The sequence below is a fragment of the Mastomys coucha genome, unplaced genomic scaffold, assembly GCF_008632895.1.
Source record: "Mastomys coucha isolate ucsf_1 unplaced genomic scaffold, UCSF_Mcou_1 pScaffold22, whole genome shotgun sequence".
Taxonomy (NCBI): domain Eukaryota; kingdom Metazoa; phylum Chordata; class Mammalia; order Rodentia; family Muridae; genus Mastomys; species Mastomys coucha.
This window is the reverse complement of record NW_022196905.1, coordinates 201966089-201991323: the sequence shown is the minus strand read 5'-3', so window position 1 is coordinate 201991323 and position 25235 is coordinate 201966089.

The window sequence follows — 25235 nt, the reverse complement described above, 5'->3', positions numbered from 1 at the left end:
ACACCTTAAATCCCAGCACTTGGGAGGCAGAGGCAGGTGGATTTTTGAGTTCGAGGCCAGCCTGGTCTACAGAGTGAGTTCCAGGACAGCCAGGGCTAAACAGAGAAACCCTGTCTCAAAAAAAAAAAAAAAACTCCAATAAATTAGTATATGTATGTATGTATATATATATATATATATGTATATATATATATACATATATATATATATATATATATATACATATACTTAAACTGAGAAACAATTATTTAAACTAATATTTGATTTAAATTAGGCTTTTGGACTTCATGCCAAATTGGAAAATAAATTGTGCTTCTAGTGACATCATCTAAAATTATACAATTAAATTAATAAAAGTAGCATCTATTATAGAAACAAAAAAGCAAACAAACAAACAAACAAACAAAACAAGAGAAAAGTTACTACACTGTAAGGAAATTGAGTATACTATTAAGATAAAGAAAACCTAAACAAACAGGGAGCTAGTGAAGGCTATGAGTAAGAAAACTAAATGTTACTGAGCTAATAATTGTACATCTAGAAACAGAGTGCATGAGTTTCTATGCAAATCCCATCTTTTATCTGTAGATTAAAAAACAAACTTTTTCAAACAGATAAGATGTTGAAGATCCTGAAATAACCCTGTAATTGTGACAATATGGAGTGGTGCTGGCGTACTTCCAGTACGTGATCTCAAGATTCACTGTACCTCTATAACAATTAAGACAATGTGCTATTGATGAAAGTGTAGACAAACAGATCAATAGAACAAAATAAAGAGGTTAGAAAAAAATGGACCCACACTTACATAGCCAATTGAAATTTAACAATGCTGCCAAGGTAATTCAAAAGAGAATTGAAGTCTTTAACAAATGTTTCTTGGAAAACTCCACAAGCAAAAACAAAACTGTGAACCCTTATCTTATACAATGCAGAAAAATGTGCTTAATATGGATAAGAGACTGAAATGAAAAAGCAATCCATCCTTAGTGCCATTAATCTTTTGCTTTACAATAATAGCTCTGGAAATTGTTATAGTCTTGAGTTAGGCTCTATATCTCTACTCCTGGTCTCCTCCAATTCCAAATCCCCTGAGAGTTAGCATTCATCTTTTTTGCTCTCCTGGATAACTGACACTAGTAATACTTCAACTGCATTCAGTTTAAGGGCCAACAGTGTAATATTTGCTATGAAGTTTGATTTCAGTGGTTTTCTCTTGCCTCTAATTGAAGTTGTCTATGACTTCACTCTTTCTCACATCTCTGTAATTCACTTACTCTGGCTTTCTTGCAGTCAATCTTGTACAATCTTGAGAACACATTGTCAATTTCATGTCTTCTCTCACGGCTTCCCAATGTTTTGATCCAAATGCAGCACCTATTTTTTTAAAGATTTATTTTTTATTTATATGGCCATACTGTAGTTGTCTTCAGACACACCAGAAGTGAGCACTGGATCCCATTACAGATGGTTGGTTGTTAGTCACCATGTGTTTGCTGGGAGTTGAACTCAGGACCTCTGGAATAACAGTCAGTTCTCTTAACCACTGAGCCACCTTTCTGGTCACTGTTTTGTTTTGTTTTGTTTTGTTTTTATCATCTGTAAAACATATACATAGATGTTCTCAAATGCACATGCATTAGGCTGTTCCAATTTTATTCCCAAACTAGCCAATACTTAGTTCAAGTTTTGTTCAATAGAAACTTAGAATTCGGACATGTTTAGCAGATACTCAATAGAGTATGAACTAAACTTTATGGACAGAACCATATAGAAAAGTTATCCTAACAGATTGGATATGTCTTAGGCTGCCTTTGGGACCTATGTTCTCACTTTTCTCATCTGTCTTTTGTTGTTGTTGGTGGTGGTTTGTTTTGGATTCCCCACCCCCATCTTTGTTGAGATCCCTTTGTAACCTGGATTATAAATTTCAGTATTTTTTAAAAGGAAAACTAACCCTTCTCTAAAAAATACTGGGTGCAAGAATATCTCCCAAGTAGAAGTCTGAAGAGTTATTGGGTCTCTTAGCATATTCAGATGTGACAGGAACAATAGCACTTGAAGAAATTTCTGGATCAGTATTGCAGGGGATCTTACTTTTCATGGTCAGATGCTGGATTACTTACATTTTACAAGGCATCTCATTATAGGTAAAGATTTTACAAAATAGTTTACAGGAAAATGGTTGAAGTTATATTATTACCTTCCTTCTTGTATTCAAATAATTGTTATCCAACCACAACTATCAGGTTCTTATTGCTCTGGTATATACTTTTGAAGACAGACAGCATTTGAAAACTATCCTCATATCTTCAGCTTTGGGAACAGAAATTAGTCACTTATGGTTTCCTCAACATGCTTATCCCTGTTGTCCTGAAGTCTGCACTGCTCATTTGCAGTAGATTTCTGTGCTCTCTACAGACATGCAAGGGTTTTGGTTTTTTTGTTGTAGTTTTTGTTTTGTTTTTGAATTCAGGATATCTAGAAAAAAAACTTAGAGAAGTTCTCAATTATTTCTTTCTGGTGCAATATACTCATGGGGAAATAGCTCAGATTTGCCCTTAATCACAGGGAATTCCATGTAAGTTTTCCAAGCTGTGCTTTTCACCTTATAATGAGAAATGCCAGGTATAGGCATAGAGTCTTTACTGGATTTACCTCTATTGTATTTCAGTTCTCTCGGAGGTTATGCATATATTTTTAATGGATATGTGTTTTAAGATGTAGTTATATTCAATGATTTTCCAATTTGTAATATGTATATTGAGTAACTATGAAAGAGGTATCCCAACTCTTCAAGTTAAGGAGCTGATGATTTAAGTAAACATAGGAAAAGTTTATATACCAATTTCTCAAAAGTGAAGGCTAATAGTTTCAAAGAATATATGGTTTTGCTGAGTCTTCTGTGCATGGACACTGCCCTAACCAGAATCACTGGGGTGATGATAGATGGCTCCAGCTATATTACTGTAAGTTTTCCTTTAGATACATAAGATAAGTTCAGGCAAGATTTCTTTCCTCATCTGCTATGTATATGATATTGTCAGTGGCCTGAATAAAATGAGACTATTGTTGTTTTTAATTTTTCATAAACATTTTTTCTAATCCTACTTGGGTTATCACATTTCTCATTAAATTTTTAATTAGCACATAATATAATGAGGCTGATGGTTACATTTCCAGGCCCATATATTATCATACCTTATTCTCATATATTCACTCCATTACTTCCTCCTGCCTCCCCTGCACTTCCAACCTGATCCCCCTCTTACCTTCCATGCAATCTACCTACCTCTGCTTTCAGGTTTCAGAAGCCTTGTCAACCATGCTCTAGTATCAGCCATGGTACTATTTTACAACCAAGACTGCAAGTGCACTGTCCATCCTTTTCTTTCTTCCTCTTCTCTCTCCTCCACCACTCCACCTCCTGCACCTTTCCTTTTAGTCTTGGCTACAGAGATCTCACAGATTAAGTAGGTAGATAATATCCCTACAGGCAAGGTGGACAGACAAGGATCTTATAAAAAATTTATCAAGGTTTCTCTCTTCTGCTAGGACCACTTTATAATGTTTTCCACACTGTAAAACTCTCCAGAGGGATTACGTTGTTATGATCAAGAGGGATTACAGATCTTGGAAAACACACTTACTTCATTTATTTACTTTTCCTTACTATCTTATTATCTTCCATAGATGTGAACAGATACCATGACCAAGCCAACATTTAATCTTATAAGGACAACATTTAATTGGGGCTGGTTTACAGATTCAGAGGATCAGTCAATTATCATCAAAGCAGGAGCATGGCAGTATCCAGGCAATTGTGATATAGAAGGAGTGATTAGTGAGACTTCGACATCTTACTCTGAAGGCCACTAAGAGAAGCCTAACTTTCAGGCAGCTAGGATGAGGGTCTAAAAACCTACCCCTAAAGTGACACATCCATTCCAACAAGGCAACAACTGATAGTTCCACTCTCTGGGTCAAGCTTATTCAAATCACCACACTCATAATTTCTCTTCTTCCCTGCTTGTCTTTGTCCCCCCCACCAAAAGTTATTGACTCCATGAAAGCTCCAACCAAAATAGCACATGGTTCTGAAATAAACTAAGAAACAAACAAAAAAAGAATAATGTGAATTCAGAGCTAATTGTTAAGTTGAAAGAAAAATATAATTTAATATCTAATTCTTGATTTCATAATTGAGAATTTTGCTAAAAGATGACAGCAAGGTCTTATGCAATTAACTTTATATGTCAAGTAAGAACAAAAATGTAGTGGTTAAATATGTGAAGACTAGAACAGAATTGCACTTTTCCTTAGATTCTGTCATATCATCATTTATATGTAACTAAAATTTTTGTTTCTGTACATAATATTTCAAATAGAATGTTTCCCTGCTTTCTGATTTGATCTTAGTATCAAGGAAATTTTAAACAACTGGAAACTATATTTGTGATTATAGTCAAAAGTAACAAATTAAAAGGTGTTCAGACAGGTAAGCCTTTCTAAAAGTGGAATCAGAAATAACATTGCACATAAGTTCCAACCTTTGCTCTCCTGATCCAGGTTTTTAATGGGTTTATATAGGCAACATCCTCCTTGATTAAAGCAAGCATTAGCTTCCTTATGTGTTTATATACTAACCATGTATCATCCTCCCCAATTAAACCATGTATTAGATGAAGCCAAGTCCAAGCTAAGAAAATAATATTATCAAGATAAGAAGAAACATAACCAACTTCCTTCAATTTCAGGAATGCTTGAATATGATGACATTTGAAAACTATTAAAACATTATTGTATGAAGGATGAAATACAGATTTAATATTTGAAGTTCTTTGAACATCTACTGGTTTGAAGTGATAAGCCAGAAACAGGCAGTAAAAGAATAGTCAGCATATATGGTCTCAGATCCTCTGCTTTTTAGCTTTGACAGAACAGAAAATGCATTGATGCTCTTCTAACCATTACCTCTTATTTCTAGCATAAACCATATGAAAAGATTATGCAAACTAATTGAAATAATGCTTTCCAGTAACTAAGTAGATTATAGTTTCATACATGTCACTACTTCTTATACAAAATATATAGGAAGTATAGCAAAAAAAAAAGTCTTTCGTATCACTTATAACAGTGTGAAAACTCATAGGGAAATGTCAGACTATGCACATTTTATTTTAATTATTAAATTTAGTTATTAGTGTGTGTGTGTGTGTCAGGGTCAGAATAAAACTGCAGGAGTAATTCTTTCACAATATGGATAACAGTGACTAAACTCAAGACATTAGAGTTGGCTGCAAGAGTCTTTAGAACAATGATTATAGTCTTCCCAAGCCTATGTTTATGGTCATCAGTGACAGAATAGATATTTAGCAATTATAAATTGTATTCCAGAATTTAAACATTGAAATAGAGATTCACAAACATCTACTAATGTTGTTAATATCATTTGTAATCATTACAATAAACTTTTAAAAATATAACTAAACTGAGTTCAAAGGAATCAAGGGGGTCAAACTTTATAATACATTATGTGAACAAACCAAATTTTTATATTTATAAATCTTTACTTCTATATCTTTCTATGTTTCAATGAATACTACCATTGTATATTTAGTAGCTATGGCAAAATACCACAGTCTGAGTAGCTTATAAACAATATGAGTTTATTTCTCAGTATCTTATGAGCTGGAAAATCCAAGAAGTTGGATAATCCTATATCTTATGGAAATTCACTTGCTGGCTAAAGAAAATTTTTGATACCCTTATAGATTGATTGAGGCAGTTTTTGAGACTGCTTAATTGAGAGCAAAAATCTCATCTGTGTTGACTGGACCCTCAGGATCTCATCACTTCTCGAAGGCACCACTCATTAATATTATTTTAGGGTAGTGGAAAAAGCTTTCTGACCATAGAAAAGAATCTCATTTTAATTTTCTTGAGATATTTATGTTCTGTTAGTTCTCTAGCCTCTTAGTTTATAGGAGATCACCAATTGTATTTAAAGCACTAAACATTTTATAGGGTAATGTTCAAGTTTCTGGTTTGGCTTCTCAAGCAGAAGCAGTATCAATGACAATATGTAGGATATGGATATTGAGAGAAATGCTCTGCTCTCAGTTTTCACATTTTCACGATGAGATGTATTTGAAGGTAGCAAGTCCTAAATCAGTTATGTGGCTATCCAATAAAAACTCTAGCTCTAGTGCAATTTTTACCCATCCTATTCCAAGATTAGGTGACACAGGTAGAATGTTGGTGCTGTAAATTCCTAGTAGGGCCATTTGGTATGTCATATGTCACCATACCAAAATCTCTGGGGAAAACTGGGTTAAAATAACTGGAAATGTAGTCAGGTAGATCCTATTCACTTTCAGAAGTAAGACCTTGTCAAACAGAGCCAATTTGTATCTGTGAGACAGAGCTAAGCATTTGTTTCTTTCTCTTCTGAAAACTAAGACAGTAGTTAAAATCTTTACACTCCTGCCTGTTTTTTCACCCTTTTGGAATAATGCTACTAAAGACACAAATTTCACAACCATCATTTTGTTCTTCACCTCATAGATTTCCTTTACATATAGTTAAGATTATGAGGGCAATCTCAATTGTATTTATTGAAGGGTTATAAACATATATAGTTTTCACCACCAAAATTCAGCTTTATGTAGCAGATGAGCAATACTTTTTTCTTAAAAACTCTCTTTAAACAGAACTACCATCAAGGTTTATTAGCTCACTTGGAAGCCTGTTAAAAGAACAAGGGAGACTGTGTGCATGAGTCATATGATTGCAAAGTTAACAGCAAGGCATGGTGTTCATGGTCTGTGAGTTCCCATAAAATTATACAATAATTGCACGTTCTCCGGTTGATTCAAAGATGCACACATATTTCTTAGAGCCAATAAATGTGTTATGTCACTCACAGTTTCCTTGGAAATCAGGAAGTTGTGTTGCCATTGAAAAAGTGTTGAGTAATATATGAAATATTTAGTACTATAGGAAAGCAAATCAATTTACGGATAGGATTTACAGCTGTGGAGATGACTGAGTGGATAAAGCATTTGCCCTGTGACCATAAATGATCAAACCTGCCATAGTGAATGTTTTCTTAGCAAGCTAAATGTAAGTTCTATGTACCTTATGCTTCCACAGACTGAGTTACATTGTTCTTGCTAGTTGAAACACCTGATATTTATCAATGAGTGCAATTAAGACTAAGATTCCTGCACAATGTCATATAGTAAAGAAGTAGAGTCGCTGATGGAAGGAGTTGTCCACAGATATTTTTTAATATTCCTACTTCAGGAAAATTTTCTTGCATGAGAACATGCCATCTGGAAATGAATCATGAAAACAAACTCACTGCATTTGTACCAAATTGGGTCTTTCATGATCTCATCAATAAGATCATAATCTGTCATGATTTTTCATAAGATTTACTATGATGACCCACCCCTCAAAATTAGTCTTTCATTAATTAACTAAACGTCCAAAAGTGGGCATGCTTTTGTTGATGCCTGAAATAGAAACACAATGTTAGTCTTCCCTCCATTAACTAATTTCTTAGAAGGTATGAAAATATAAAATCTCATTTATAAATTTCTATATTCAGAAGCATATTCCTAACATGGATTTCATGTGAGCATGCCATAGAAATTTAAGTACGTTATTTACATACTCCAATTTCTAATGTTAAAAAAGGCATTGTTTACTCACCTCCATTGTGGGCCTTTCCTATCACAAAGTGAAATCACAAAGTGAAAAAGTACCTCCTGTAGGGTACCATTTACACAGAGTCAGAATACAAAGGGGAAAATGTAGAACTATTACAAAGCTGAAAACTGGAAGTAATATCTTCATTGTAAAACCATTGTAATGGTTTTTTGATTGCCATTTGCAATATTCTTGCTTCACATTTTCCTTCTAATGTAAGTGCTACTTTCTCAATGGGACACACACACATAACTGTGAGCAATAACAGTAATGTTATATCCAATAATTGCCTGACACAAGCTCCCTGACTAGCTGAATTGAATTTCAGTTTCTAATATAACTAATATATGCTAATATGATTTAAATTGCAGGGAACTGAAAAATACTTGATTTTATTACACTGGAAAAACCATTGGTCTTAATTTCACCAAATGAATTAGTCTCATATTTTTAAAAATCTTATACCGTAGGTCTCTCCATGCAGATTGCATTTTGTTCAAGAGGTAAGTATATAAATATAGAATTTCAAGTTGCTATTTTAAAACATATGTGATGTATCCATAAAACATAATTGCTAATATTTTACTGATTTAGTGTTTCAAGTGGGAAGTTGGGGAATTAATTCTATTTGGAAACACAGTTGCCTTATGTCATTCTACACATAGCAGAGGGTTCCATCTTTAATTATTAACTTTCAAAAGAATCAATGCTTATTAAATTCATATTTAAAAGTTATCCTGTTTATCCCTTAAAAACAACTTCCCTGAGTCACATCAGTAGGGAAATGACATTGTTCTGCAGTAGGTGTAATCAGTTTCAGAGTGCACTGAGAGTACAACCAGGACCTGGAGGTTTTATTCACATTTTATCTATGATATGGATCAGTCTTTTGAGCTTCGACCTATAGGCATGTGCCTTTGCTTACTTTGCATAGAGACTGAGATAGGTGGGCATCAATGTTCCTAACATAACTTTGTAGTATTTGCATTTCTTTGCTAAGTGTTTACTTTAAATAACTGTTAGAAATATAGATAAAAGATCCAACTCAGGCCAGGGAATTGCAGAGATAAGTTTGCTTAAAAGGTTTTTTTAAACATGTTTCCTCCATCTCCTAAAATAGAGGAAGAATACATGCTGTCCTTTTTTAAATATATTAAATAAGGAGATTTGATATAATCTGCATTCTGTCTAGGGGGGAACTAGCTGCTCTACAAACTATGGCAATAAAAGGGGTTATATTACAGAAAAGAATCCCTTGATAGAACCCACCACTGCACTGTTGTCTTACATTACTACATACATAGACCAATTGTTTGCATAAATTAATACTGTATTTATATTTTTGCGTATAAGGCAAAGAAAAAGAACTGTTCATGAAATATCAGTCAAATGCTTCCTAGTTTCCAGAAACATTTGATTGATAACAAGAACTATTTTCACACTTGTGTTAAACAAATGGATGATTAAAATGTATGATTTCTTAACAATACATTCCAAATGCTAGTAGTACTCTTAACATCACTAGAGATTGTGTTTGTTCTTCTAGCTCCACAAACCTTATAATAATTAATAATTATAATTGCATTCTTTAAAGGACAAACTTTAACCCTCTAAGCAAATCCATCTCAAATCATTGAATGTGCTAGAGACCTTTATGTAATTAGATGCAAATAAAGAAGCAATTAAGTCATCATTCATTAGTACTAATGAGCATGTTATTCAGGACTGTTTCTCAAGTGAAAAAAAAATGGGACTGATCTGCGAGAAAATGTTACTGCATGAATAAAATCATAATCTCCAATGCTAGCGGAACATTTGAATGTGTGAGCAATGTACCAAAGCTTCTAAACATTGTCAATAACCACAGGGAAAAATTTCTTGAACAGTCACCAATGGCTTATGGTCTAAGATCAAGAATGGACAAATGGATTGCAAAGCTTCTGTAAGGCAGAGGACACTGTTTATAGGACAAAACAGGAACCAACAGAGTTGGGAAAGATCTTTACCAACCCTATAGCTGACTTTTTCTTGATAATGAAAACATCAACCATTTTCTAGTTCGATAAAAGGGACACGAAGTTACTGCTCTTACATGGTTAACAAGAATATTCTTTTAGTTAAGTGTGGGAATGGAAGTTACCAAACACTTCACATGACTGTTAAAACCAAACTGGTTTTAAGTGTCATACCTAAGAATCACCTGAGTAGGATTTGTTGGGTAAAATCTGTGTTCAGGTTTTCATAACTGGAAGTCCATAACAATCCAGTTCAGGATTTCTTTACGCTACATATCTGTAGTTCTATTTGAAACTGAAATCATATTGCATCCTGTACTGCTCAATTTATAAACAATTTCCATAGCTCAGAGTATCCAGGAAACTGAATAATATCTTTCAGACATATTTTTTTTCAGATAATTGCAACATTTCAGCTGTAAATAAACTTTGTCCTTTCCTTCATCTGAAAAGATACCCATAAGTTTCTTTATGAAGCTTTCTGGAATCATAGATCACTATGCTTTGTGTTTGTCTTCCTTTAAAATCCAGTTTATTTACACATCTCATAACAAGATCCTGCACATGCTAACATCCTCCAATTCCGCAGTGTCTCAGAAATCCTGCACTTCAGTGCTAACCTGCATTCTCATTGGGTCCTCACTCTATTTATCATGGAGTATTGTATTTGACATATTTATATTTACTCATGAATTTCATAAGGTGAAATGACTACTTTAGAACTGATGCTTATTTGACATTTTGTTGACCTCTTGCTTTCCCATATGCAAGACCATGTTTTCTTTCTGTGAGAAAATTGTTCTTCATCTCTCTGGACTCTGTGCTGAATAGTTGCCTTTGAAATATTTGGAGGAAAACCTGAGAGTCATGATGTTCATAAATATAATGGAAAATAAATTTCACCATTTGTATAGTCAAATTAATACAAACATAATATTAATATGTATTGTAGCTACTCCTTTTACAAGATTTACATAAGAAACACAAATTAATACCTTATGTAAATATATGCAGAGTATCTTTTTTACATTTTCATATTCTTAAGCTTTAGTCTATGGGTATATAGCAGACTAATTTTCCTTGGTTCAACTAGTTTCAATACTTTAAGTTTAGGATCATTTGGTATCTATGGTTTCCAAAGATTTTTTTCTGTTAACAATTAAAGCAACATCATGAAATGAATTTAACTTGATATTGTGAACAATTTAACTATAATTGTGAATGGGATATTATAATTTTGTTAAATACTAGAATATACTTGAATACATATGATAAAGACTTAAAGCAGTTATGATTTTAACTTTCTCAGGTAAATATTTGAGTTAATATATGATATTCTGAGTCATATATAATAGGTAGTAAATAAATTAAGATAACTAGAACACTTATCACATTAATGTCAAAATATGATAATTAGCACATCAACCCATATTAGAATATTATAGAGTATTACAATTTGCAGTGAACAGATTTAAAAATATCTCTATAAATATAGAGAAATTATTTTCCATTCATTTTCTCTTATTGTGTCACAGAAAGGCAAACATTTCTATTAAAGTACAGCATTCTACCCATATAAGGAAATACTATTCTATTCAAAATTATTTAGGATATTTTCTTCATGTGTAATTTCAGTAAACGTTATTGGAAGAAACACAGATATAATAACTTTGGGTATAATTATATTTTCAAGGTAATTTTTATGGTAAGTTTAGAAGTTGCAGAAATAAGATGCCAGGTATCATAATCCATGCCTATAATCCCAGCAAGTGGAAGATAGATCCTAGAAGATCTTAATTTGCAGGACATCATCAGTTACACAGGCATTCAGAACTAATAGGTTGAAAGAGAGAGAGAGAAAGAAAGACAGGTAGATAGATAGATAGAGAGAGAGATTGATAACTTGATTTTATATTAAAAACACTTTGTCAGTCATTTAATTTCTATAACCAATATGCCGGAGTGTAGCTCATTATAGCCATCTGAGGATTAACTTCTACTGTAGTATCCAACTGTGGGTGCTGACTGTAAGTGTCATGACTAAAAAATGTGAAGATGCTATAATGTGGGTCAGTGGATCAAACACATGCTCATTGCCATGGAATTCAGTTGCATTGCACATAATCTTTCACCAAAACACTTATTTCATTTTTTATTAATTCTGATACTTTCCACGTACCAGCTCATGAGTGGGTCCTCCTGATGATGCACCTCAAGTGTTCAGGATACCTTTCACATTGACAGTGCTTCTAGTCTAGAGAAGATTATGGCTAAAAATGGCCTTACAAGGGTTGTAATTCCATCACTACTCACTTCTCATCCAGTGTCTGCAAAGAAACACCAATGGCGGTTCTTCAAAGCCTTCTGGAATTTTCAGTAATGCTAAACTCAAGTCCAACTGTAGATTCTAACATAAAAAATTACATGATTGGTTCTTATCAACCCAGAAAAATATCTCCAATTGTATCTTTTCTGCTCACCAGATGCAGGTCAGGCACCTTCTCATTCCAGCTTCCTAACCTTTTGAATCTTCCATTAGAGCCTTTGTTACAGATCATGGTCTACATGGTATGGTAGGACATGCAGACTGAAACTTCAGTATTTCATCCCAAAACAAGAAAACAAATAAGTTGTGCTGCTGAGTCTCACATTCACAAGATGACTTCACAACATATCACTCACTTGTATACCTTCATGTCTTACGTATTGCCTTCATAAACTTTTTTATTATTATTTGTTTTCTATCCTCCAACCAGAACTGGTCTGCCTTCTACATCACTTCAGTTTCAGCATCTAAAATTATGAGTAGATTAACAAAGAAACAAATCAACATACATGACAGCAAACAATGTAAACTGCTTGCATTTTTGGATCAGCATTGCTATATTAAAAAACAGTGTGTAGTGGAGATCAAAGATAATGTGAGAACAGAAATATTAGCATGAAAACCTGTGAATAGTTTTTTTAAGTACCCCAGGTTTAAATAGCATAGAGTACAAGAAAGAATCTTGCTGTGACCATGACTTTAGAATGTTAATAATAATGTATTTGATTTGGCTGAATATTCTAGCTAAGACTCACCCACTCAATTCTGAAGAAAAAAAGTGTTCAAAGTATAGAACCCATTAAAAAAACAATTAGGACTGCTGTTTCTTATTACTTTAAGTCACAAAGTTTCTTAAAGTTGTCCCACAGAGCATAATGTATATTTTCAAACACAAAAAAGAAGTTTCAAAGCATCACCTTTCCATCTTTAATAGCAATGAAGTATATTTAATTTCACTTAAAAAGTCACAGGGTCAGTTCTAAGCTTAATAACAGTATTTAGTTTACAAAGACATGGGCTCCTGTTAGAGGATTCTTAAAATACTCCACAGAAGCCCTTTACCCATTAACATTTCATAGATGACATGAAAGAGTAAGAGCAGTTGATTAGCCACATTATTAATCTACTCAATGTAGTCATCTTGTCAGTGTAGTTAACAGGGCTCGGACACAGGACATTGTCCCAAAAAGTGCTATGTCGGAAGTATTTTTAGGCTATTCTCCTTCTGTATGGAACTTCAGAGATTGAACTGTGGTTTGGCAAAGTAAAAATCCAGGCAAATTATATGTTAGAACTTCAGCTCATGGTCCAGAAGGAAGAGAAACCCGATCCTGCAGACTATTCCAGTTCAAAGCTGCATTTGTTCCCAGGAAGAACTAATAGGAATAGAAGGTAATCCCACTTGACTGAAACACCTAAAGACTCTATAAAGGTGAACAATAGTGGTCAGGAGAGCTTTATTGAAGTGTTTTACTAAGAATATATATCATGAAGGAACACCGTAGTTGGTGGCTGAAACTCCAGTTATTCATTTTATATCTTCACAGAGCTAATGGGATGATGTCATTGCTTTAAGAATAGTGGTCTATGAATAGAGAGGGAATCAGCATGCTAATGGCTGGTTATAAATGACTTAGGATTCTGTTAAAAAGTCTTCTACATGTTTCAGGTGTTTGGATTTTATTTTATTCTTTTACTGACTCTTTCTACCTGTGACACATCATTTAGCTGCAAGATTCCAGAGTCTTATCTCCTTTCTTTCATTTTATATCAACTGAAATGAAAACAAACTCCCAAATGAGTGGCTGAGTAAAGTACATTTCATCACTATATACGTTACCTGTGAATAGATGCTCATTTGCACACTATTTAATAAATAAGGAAGGTAATAACTGCATGAGAAAACTTCTGAAGATATCAAAGCAGAATATGTCAAGCCTCAGAGTGTCATTATTGTAGCTGTCTCTACAAAATTCCTTCATCAAATCTAATACCTTCTTACTTTCAAATGTAATATTATAAGGTCATGAGTAACGTATGGGAGACATTGACAGCATAATTTCATAATTGTTTAATTCAAATACCAAACTGCTGACTGGTAATTACAAAACACTTAAGATTAAGAGCATCTAGGCAAAGTCAGCACTACCCTCCCATGTGGTGCCTAAGATGCTGAGGCTATCCACAACTCCAAAACTAAAACAAAATGAAGAGTGCCTATCGTTACATGGAGCATAAACCTTGGTATCATTCTCCCCTAGAAGGATATATAATAGTAGTAAAATGAGTGATATGAGGGGTAATGGAACAAGTCAAGAGATCTAATCACTTGTAATATGATAATCAAAACAAAACACATGGGTACTATTTTAAGTCAGTATCTTATATCTGTAATAACATGTTTCTCAATCTGTGTGTATATATGCTTTATCATCTAATCTTTGTGCTCTTACATGGCAGAATAATTTTTTGTTCTTATTTATGACATTGAAGAAAACAGTCTCATCTCTAGCCAGGGAAACTCGTAGACAAGCAACAGGTCTTTACCTCTTTTTCCACTCATAGAAATCCAATCCTGACTCTTATCCCCAGCTCTGTAGCAGACCACCTGGCTTGTCCTCACCTTTCTCTCTGAACAAATTATTGGATGACAGTGATCCTCCCCTTTAAATTCCTTCCCCCTACTCATCTATCATCCCATCTCCCAGATCCAACACACATTCCCTGGGTATCAAGTAAACAAGCAAATCATGTAGATCAGCTACAGACTTTCACTTTCTCCCCACTCCATCATGTACAGTCTTAACACTGTAGCAGACTACTCAGTGTGGCCTCTCCTCACTCTCTACCTCTATTGCCAGTGCACTAAGCAGATACTAGGCAAATATAAAGCTTTCCTCTCTCCAATGGGCCCCCTCAGTCCCTTCTTTTTAATCAACCTCATTTCCAAGTATCAGTCCCCACTACCTAGAAACAAATTTAACCACAAACCTCCAAGAGTCACAATTAGCAGGTTCCCAGAAGCATTCCCTCCCAGGAAACACATAACCAACGCAATATTCTAAGAGACGGGGGGACAACAACAACAACAACATCAAAGGAATAAAATACCTACCGAACAAAGGCAATATAAGATCAGCACCTAAAATTATAATCTCCCAAAAGCCAGATGACTAGTTGATAGCATAAAAACACATTAACACCCAGGATAATATGCCTCCACTCGTGCCCAGCAATCCAAGCACAGTAGATCCTGAGAATTGCAAACTAGTAGAGGCACAAGACAAAGACTTTAAAATAGTCTTTATGGATATAGTAGTGGTATTTAAAGAGGAAATTAATAAATATTTTAGAGATATGAAAACACACACAAACAGTGAAAAATCAACAAAAGAGTATAAAATGGATATATAATGAATAAAGAAAACCCAGACCAAGGGAAACTTGGAAATGGAAAATTTAGGAACTTGAACAAGAACCACAAAAAAAGTATAAAAAACAAGCTGGCCTTGGTGGTGCATATCTTTAATTCCAGTACTTGGGAGGCAAAGGCAGGCATATTTCAGAGTTTGAGACCGGCCCGGTCTACAGAGTGAGTTCTGGAACATCTAGGGCTATACAGGGAAAGTCTGTCTCGAAAAACCATAAAAAAAAAAATAAAAAGTAAAAATAAAAATAAAAAAGCAAAGATACTGACTAATAGAATTAAGATGAAAACAGGATTCAATCTTTTGCTGCGTCCAAGAAACACACCTTAAAAACAAAGATTTATATCACCTCCAGGTAACAGGATAATATAGCATTTCCATTTTAAAATCTGAAAAACATAAACTCCAAAACAAAGCTAGTCAGAAGAACACTACATGCAAATCAAAGGAAAAATCCATCAAGTGGACATTGCTAGTTCTAACACCTATGCAGTAAACTCAAGAGCAACTATGTTCATAAAAGAACCAGTACTCCATCTTAAATCAAATATTGACCCTTACACACAGATAGTAAAAGACTTTACTTCCCCACTTTCACAAGTAAATAGGTCACCCTCACAAATCCATACAGATAACTGGAAGAGCTAACTAATATTATAAGCCAAATGGACCTATGAGATATTTATGGAATATTTCACCACCACTACCCACACAAAAATGAGAAAATATTTTTTCTTCTCATAATCTCATGAAACTTTCTCCAAAACTGACTATATATTCAGAAACAAAGCAAGTATTATCAGCTTCAAGAAAACTGAAAAAGGACCCTGCATTCTGTCTGAATATCACGGGATAAACCTGGATATCAACTACAAAAGCAAGATTAAAAAATGTAAGTTCATGGAAAATTCAGGGAAGCATACAACTCACTACTGAATGATAAATAGCTGAAGACAGAAATTTAAAAAAATAAATATAATTGAATGAAAATGAATATATAACATACCCTATGGGAAACAATTAAAAAGATTTTTAAGAGGCAAGTTCATAGCACTAAGTACCTACATTAAAAAAATAAAATAGAGAGATCTCATACTACCAACTGAACAGAACACCAAAAATCTAGAACAAAAGGGGATAAACACACATAAAAAAAAGATGGCTAGAAATAAACATAGAGCTGAAATCAATACATTAAAAAAACAGTTAAAAACAAATTAACAAAACAAAGATTTTTGATGAAAAAATCAGTAAGAGTTACCCTTATGTAAATTTGTTATATGAAAGAGAGAGCAGATTCAAATTAACAATATGAGAGATGAAAACAGAAATATAATAACAGTCACTATGGGAATCCTGAGAATCATAGGACATACTTTATAAACAAGTACTCAAACAAACTGGAAAATCTTAAAGAAATGATTAATTTTATAATACATAACACTTACCAAAGTTAAAAGATGATCAGATAAGCAATTTCAGCATATCCTAGTGAAATTGAAGAAGTCACTAAAGGACTTTAACTTAAAATTAATATATTAATTAATAATTAGTTAATTAATTAATTAATTAAAAAGCAAAACCCAGGGCAAAATTATTAAAATTTTGAAAGTTCCATGAGGTTCTGAGAAGAAAGTACAGAAATCTCCCAGACTTTCAAAGAAGAGATGATGTTGATATTCCTTAAATTATTTCACAAAATGTAAACAAAGGCAAAATTGTCTAACTCATGTTATAAGACTACAGTTACACTCATATACCAATCACACAAAGACCCTGCAAAGAACAAGATTTACTGAGCAATTTCCCTTATAAACACCTATGAAAAACACTTAATAAAACACTTACAAATGAAATGCAAGAACATACCAAAAGATCATTCAGCTTGATCAAGTAGACTTCATCCCAGTGATGCAAAGTGGTTCAACATAAGTAAATCAATGTGTGAGCCATTATAGAAACAAACTAAAAGCAAAATCCGCATGATAATCTCATTAGATACAGAACAGTCCTTTGACAATAATAAAACTCATTGAGGTATTACGTATAAAAGAAATACACCTCAAAATAATAAAGACCCTTTATAGCAAGGTCATGGTCAACGTCAAAATTAAATTGAGAGAAAATGAAAACAATTTCACAAATGTGACTAACAAAGGAAGGTTGTCATTCTCCCCATATCCATTCAGTATAGTACTAGAAGTCTTAACAAGAGCAATGAGAAAACTGAAGGAGACCAAGGGGGAAGCACATAGGAAAGGAAGAACTCAAAACATCCTTATTTGCACATGATAAAATACATCAGTGACCCTAAAATTTCCACTAAGATGCATAAAGTTGATAAACACTTTCAGCAAAGTAGCAGGATACAAAAAAACTCAAAAAATCTTAGTAGCATTCTTATATACAAATGACAAAGAGATTGAGAACGATATCAGGAAAAACATCTCTTTCACAATAGCCTTAATATAAAATATATTGTGGTAATTGTAACCAAGCAAGTGAAAGACTTGTATGATAAAAAAAGAAAAAACACGTATAAGACATTGAATATTAAATTGAAGAAGATATCAGAAGACGAAAGGATCTCCCATGGTCATGGGTTGGTAAGATTAACATAGTATAATTGGTAGCCCTATCAAAAGCAATTTGTAGATTCAGTGCAATCCACATTGACACAGTTCTTCACAGACCTTAAAAGGACAAATCTCAGGTTTATACGGAAACACAAAAAAAGTTAGAATAGCTAAAACAGTCCTGAGTAATAAAATAACTCTCGGAAGGATCACCATCTCCAAATGCAAATTGTACTATACAGCTATGTAGGGTGTATACTGTGTCGGCTCCACCACAGGGCTATGGCCACTGTGGCAGAGGATGGCCTTGTTGGATATCAGTGGCAGGAGAGGCCCTTGGACCTGAGGGTGTTCTATGCTCCAGTGTAGGGGAATGCCAGGGTGGGAAGATGGGAGTTAGGTAGGGGAGGATCACCCTCATAGAGGCAGGGGGACAGGAGTAAGATAGGGGGTTTCTGAAGGGGAGACCTAGAAAGGGGAAAACACTTGAAATGTAAATAAAAAACAAACAACAACAACAAAAACAAACAAAAAATGTGTAAGAACCTCAAGTCTCTACAAGTTTATGTACATCTTCTCCCACTGAGGCCTGACGAGGTCATCCTCTAGTGCATATGGGCCAGTAGCAGCCTCTCAGAGGGGGCTAGGGGGATCAGAGAGGGGAGCAACATTTGGAATGTAGGTAAATAAGATAATTTAATCATAATTTTAAAAAAGTATATGAGAGCCAGAGGAGATGGAGGACATCAAGAAAACAAAACTCTAAATCAACAGGATTGCAACAGGATTGATCAATATGAGCTCACAGAGACTAAATTTGCATGCACAGGCCCTGCCTAAGTCTCGGCCAGATAGTCAGATAGGTTCCGAGAGCTCATATGAGAAGAGAACACGAGGTCCTATTCTTCACCCACAAACTACCTCCGGTGATAACCACTTGCAAATTAATATTTGATTGTAAGGGAGTCTGTTTGGGGAAAGAGACTGTTCTTGCATATAGGCCTCATGCCTAGTAGTAGGTGGCCAACAGAAAATGAACTCCCTGGTATCTTTGGAAGTTCCTTGTCTCATAATGTCATATCAGTGCTTTTTAAAAATAGATCGTGTTTTATTGGTGTTACTAAGTGTGTAAATGAATGGTTATCTGCATCTATATTTGTTTCTTATAGTTTTTCTTCTCTTTGTTTTCTCCTCTTCTGATGATTCGCTTTTCTTTAAACTTATTTTATTTATTTTTGCTACAATCCCTTAGAACCATGATTGTTTTCTAGTGAGAAACAGAAAGGAGGTGGATCCAGATGTGAGGAGAGAGAGCAAGGAACTAGGAGGACCAGAGAGATGGGAAGCCATAGTCAGGATGCATCATATGAGAATAAAATTTACTTTCAGTAATTTTTTTTTTGTTAAAAAGGAGACACTCTTAGAGAGAAATCCAGCTTTCCATAGAATTTGTCAATGAGAAACAAAGATTTCTTCTAGACCTCTTTCATTTCATAAGTGAGGATCTTTGCTCTTCCCTGATTATGTGTTTAAATGCCAGATAAACATGCCTTACTTTACTTGGCAATGGGGAGAGAAACAGAAGTTGTTCTGCACACTTTCCGTCATTGAGGGATAATGCTTGGAGGGAATTATCATGTTTCCTTGAGGACATGAGTGATTTTCTCATATTTTGTTATAAATCTTCATCAGCTAGAAGGATCCTTGTGAATATCCTCACTGTGGATGGGTCAGCTTGCTTAACTTACTAGGATAGCCTAACTGCCTAGGTCTCCACACTCTACGGAGCCTATGATGTCTGCTGCTCTCTACGCTTTTCTCAGGCTTCCTCAGTGCTGTTTTAGATAATGTGGGTCTGTGGTTGGATTTCCTACTTACTGGGTTCATATAAAATCAATGTTTGTTTTATATACCTACCATAGTACTTCAGAAGATTCAAGGTAAATCAATATGTACGATTCATTCTATGCAAGGGATTAGATGCCCTCCGGCTTGCAGGAATAGCACAACTGAAAATCGTGTGGTGTTCAAATCCAAAGATCTGTCACTGAGCCTTGTCTAGTACTTTCTAAATATATTCATTTTATTCATTATTGGCTAAATTCTACCAGTACAGAAAAAAAAAAACTAGTAAAGATATCCAAGTTTTTAACTTATATTGTTTAGTTTAGTAACAGAATACTATCTAGATTTTATTAACATAAATCTATTACATACTTTTACATATCCAGAGTAATGTCAAAAGTTTGTCGAGATTGATCTGTGAAAAATAATGGGAATGTTTAAGTTCCTTTCAAATAGAATGACTACAATATTATTTGCTAACCCTATGCCATGTCAAAAAAATCAAAGGAAATTCATATGTTTTAAGAAGTAATTTTGAGAACATGTCATACTCTTTAAAAAACTATTATCTCAAATTTGAGGAAAAATCACTTAAGCAATTGGAGCTCTGGCATGAACAAAATACCCCAATGATATATATCTGCTGCAGACTCTTACAGGAGAGAGTCAGCTGCCAGCTTTGAGAGCTGTAGCCCAACCTTCTATTGATATGCAGTTTCCAAACTGATTCCAAATATCACATTTGGTTTTATTTCACTGTTATTCTGCCATGGAAGGTTTGGACTTAGATGACCTTAGAATTAGAGCACAGTAGACACAGAACTAAATATGCCCCTACCCTCATCACTTTCAATTCCTATGAGATAATCTTTAAAGGATCACATATGAATAAGATCATCAGTATTTACTTTCCTGCATTTAGCCTGCACTTAGCTTAATGAGCACTAATCTCATGCATGTTTCGACGAATGATAGAATTCCATTCCTCTTATGTGAATGAGTGTGGAGAGCCGTTTGAGAGTGAGCAGTCTCATAAACAAGCCCTCATTTGGCTAAGCTTGCTGCCATTGGTTGCTTCTGCATTTGGTGACCTATCTGCTTTTGCCACATGGCCCATTGGCATTGGCTAAGCTTGGGAGTACTTAACGGCCAAGGGTGGGCTGGAAGGCGGGGCTTAGATGGCAGGAAGGCAGGGCTTAAGTAACGGCTCCCCAGAGGCAAGAGCAGGAGGGAGGAAGAGAGGCAGGAGAAGCAGGAGGGAGAAGCAGGAGGGGGAAGACTGTTAAAACTTTCCTGAATAAACTGCTAAAAGGAAGAGCTCGGGTCACGTCTTTCTTGCTGGTCAGAGCGGAAGTGACACTTGAAGGCCCAGACGGGGAAAAACCTCTTGAGACTCAGAACCTTTTGCAGTCAGGGCAGCTGACTTGGTAAGTTCCCAGGTAAGTTGGGGGAATAAGGACCTCGGAAGTAGAGGCAATAAGGAGTAGTGAACTGAAAGTAAAAGAAAAGTAACCAAAAAAGGATAACAAAAGTAACCATGGGCGTGGGCGCTTTGCAATAGTACTCAATTTTTCTGGCTCTTCAAGAGCTGTTACTGCCAAACAAACAAAAAAAAGGGTAACAAAAGTAACCATGGGCACTTCAGAATCACACCCAATTTTTCTGGCTCTTCAAGAGCTGTTATTGTCAAAAAATTTAGAAATCAAGAAAAGTACACTGGAGAGGTTCCTTACTGAGTGTGACACTGCTGCCCCTTGGTTCACGGTGTCTGGGAACCTCACCCTTTCATGCTGGGATAAGTTAGGGAAGGATCTAGATTTCTCCTGGGACCAGGGTATTTTGAAAGCAGGGGTAAGACCTGTGTAGAAGCTCATTAGGAGCTGTTTAGAAGATCAACACTGTTGTTAAGGCCGTGGAAGAGGGGAAAGCCGCATTAGAGCAGCTGAAGGAAGAGCAATCTGTGAAGTCAGAGAAGGGAGCTTCAGACACCGAGCGGTCTGATACAGATGAGAAATTAAAGGTTTTGATTGAGAAGATTGAGAGAAGCTCTATTAAAGAGAAGGACCCAGAGACTGACACAGGCCCCCCAGGCTGTGTGCTGGCAGTGCCTCCCCCCTATAATACAATCAACAGTGGGGGTTCAGCCCACTCCTTTTGCCCAGGGGTTTGGCGAGTGGTGAGGTCAGAGCTCCAGCTTGCCTGCCCAGTTTTTCAAAATGCTCAAGGAAACAGATATGAGGAACCGCTCGATTTTAAAATAATTAAATCCTTAGCTAAATCTGTTCATACTTATGGCATTACTGCCTCTTTTACTTTAGCTCAGGTGGAGGCTCTTAGTAGACATTGCATGACGTCAAGTGACTGGAGTGGTTTGGCTTGTGCTTGTCTGAGCCCAGGGCAGTATTTGGATTGGAAGGCATTTTTGATTGAGTATGCTAGTGAGCAAGCTGCTGCAAATCACGCTGCAGGAAATCCTGCCTGGGATTGAGATATGCTATTAGGACAGGGTAGATTTGCTAATCAACAGACAGGCTATCCAGTGCAGGTGTTTGAGCAAGTTAACCAGATTGCCATAAAAGCTTGGAAGTCTTTACCAAATAAAGGGGAGGTGAGTGGTAATCTTACTAAGATCTTACAGGGACCCATGGAGCCCTTTTCAGACTTTGTAGCTAGATTGATAGAGGCTGCAAGCAGAATCTTTGGTGATCCTGATACTGCTATGCCTCTGATTAAGTAGCTGGTTTACAAACAGTGTACTAAAGAGTGCAGGGCCACTATCACACCCTACAAAAATAAAGGGTTAGAAGCCTGGATGAAAGTTTGTAGAGAGTTGGGGGGCCCATTGACCAATGAGGGCCTAGCAGCAGCCATTGTGCAACTTACTCAGAATAAAAGAGGAAATTCAGGAGCTTGCTTTAAATGTGGCAAGTTAGGACACCTAAAAAGGCAATGCCCAGAAAGAGGAAGTTCAGTGAATGCAGAAACTAGCCAACGCCCAAAACAGCCTGGACTTTGCCCTAGATGTAAAAAAGGGGAACCACTGGACAAATGAGTGTAAGTCATTAAAGGATAGTAATGGAAAACCTTTAACTCAAGGCTATGGTGGAGCTCGTTCAAAAAATTGGCAGAGGGGCCCACGTCCCCAAGGCCCGCAAATATATGGGGCAGTAGAGAATCAAGATATAGAGCAAACACAGGAGAGATGGCCCACCCTCTGTCATCCAAGGGACCTAGGAGAGCCACTGCAGGCTCGGCGGGATTGGACCTCCGCTCCACCACCAGACTCGTACTGACTCCACAGATGGGGGTCCAGTTAATTGAGACAGACTTTAAAGGACCCCTATAGCCAGGGACAGTAGGTTTGCTCCTTGGCAGGTCATCCTCTTCCCTGAGAGGATTGATAGTCTATCCAGGTGTGATTGATTCAGATTATACAGGAGTAATTAATATTATGGTGGCATCCCCTAGAGGGATTGCAGCCATTTCTCCAGGAGATAGAATTACCCAGCTAGTCATCCTTCCTAGTCTACATGCCAAGTTTGCGGCCAAGTCACAAGAAAGAGGGGAGAGAGGGTTTGGCTCAACAAGAACAGATTTGACATTCTTGTCTTTAGGTTTAGATCAAAGGCCAGTTCTTGAATTAAAGGTAGAAGGAAAAGCTATCCTAGGCCTACTTGAAACAGGAGCAGATATAAGCATTATCGCAAAAAAGGATTGGACAACCGGTTGGCCAGTACAGGCTTCCTCTCAGACTTTACAAGGCCTTGGTTATACTAAGGCTTCGGATATGAGTACGAGACAGCTGAAGTGGCAAGATAAAGAGGGACATTCTGGAGTTATGCAACCCTATGTGTTAGAATTACCAATTTCCTTATGGGGAAGAGATATGTTGAAAGGTATGGGGTTTAAATTGAGTAATGAATATTCTAACACCACCCAAAGAGTGATACAAGATATGGGGTACTTTCCTGTCCGTGGGTTAGGGAAGTACCTCCAAGGGCATAAGAGTCCTATTTCAACAAGACAGCGACAGCCTAGACAGGGGTTGGGTTTTTCCTATGGGCCACTGAGGGAGGTATTCCTATTACTTGGAAAACAGGGGAGCCAGTGTGGGTTCTTCAGTGGCCACTCTCCGCTGAAAAGTTGACTTCTGCAAAAACCCTGGTGGCTGAGCAATTGTCCCTGAAGCATATTAAACCTTCAGTCTCCCCTTGGAATACTGCCATATTTATTATTGAAAAGAAGTCAGGAAAATGGCGCCTATTGCATGATTTGAGAGCCATTAACCAACAAATACAAATTATGGGCCCTGTCCAATGAGGGGCCTATTTGGTAGAGAAACAAGAGCCCATGTTATGTCAATTCCCGTCGGGCTCTCCTGAAGTAGTTGAATTAAAAATAGTAATTGAAGTTTTTAAAAATTGCCGATTTGCTTTTAATTTGATATTTGATTTGGCTTATGTTGTTAATGCTGTTAAAATTCTTGAAACCACTGGCCCCATTAAAATTAATAGTACCATTTATACATTATTTGAGAACTTACAGAAATTAATTTGGCAGAGAAAGAATCCATTTTTTATTCAGCATATTCGGGCTCATACTGGGTTTCCAGGACCTTTAAGTAAAGGAAATGAGATCGTAGATCAATGGATGGAGTGCATTTTCATGAGTTCTTCTATGGAAATGGCTAAACAGTTCCATCAAAATTTTCATGTAAATGCTAAGACATTACAACAAAAATTTCATCTGTCTTGAGCTGATGCCCAACAGGTGGTCTTAGATTGTCCTCAATGTATAATCCATCATCATCCACCTGGCATGGGTGTCAATCCACGAGGCTTGTCTCCCGTTAAGATCTGGCAGATGGATGTGACACATGTTTCTAAATTTGGAACTTTAAAATATGTTCACGTATCTGTCGATACGTGTTCTGGGATCATTCATGCCACACCTTTGAGTAGAGAAGAGACATGCAATGTCATCTCGCATTGCCTAGAGACATGGGCTGCTTGGGGAAAACCCCAGCAGCTAAAAAGAGATAATGGACCTGCATAAACAGCTCAAACTTTTGTGTCATTTTGTAAACAGATGGAAGTTCATGTTTCCCATGGATTGCCATATAATCCTCAAGGGCAGGGCATCATGGAGCATGCGTATTGCACTCTTTTTTTTTTTTGAGTTATATGTTTTATTTTTTTATTTTTTTATTTTATTTTTTTCATTAACTGTGCATTTTATTTTTTATTTATTATTTTTATAAAAAGATATTTTCTTTATTTACATGTAAATTTCTCCATTCACAGTTTCCCCTCCAAAAAACAAAGAAACA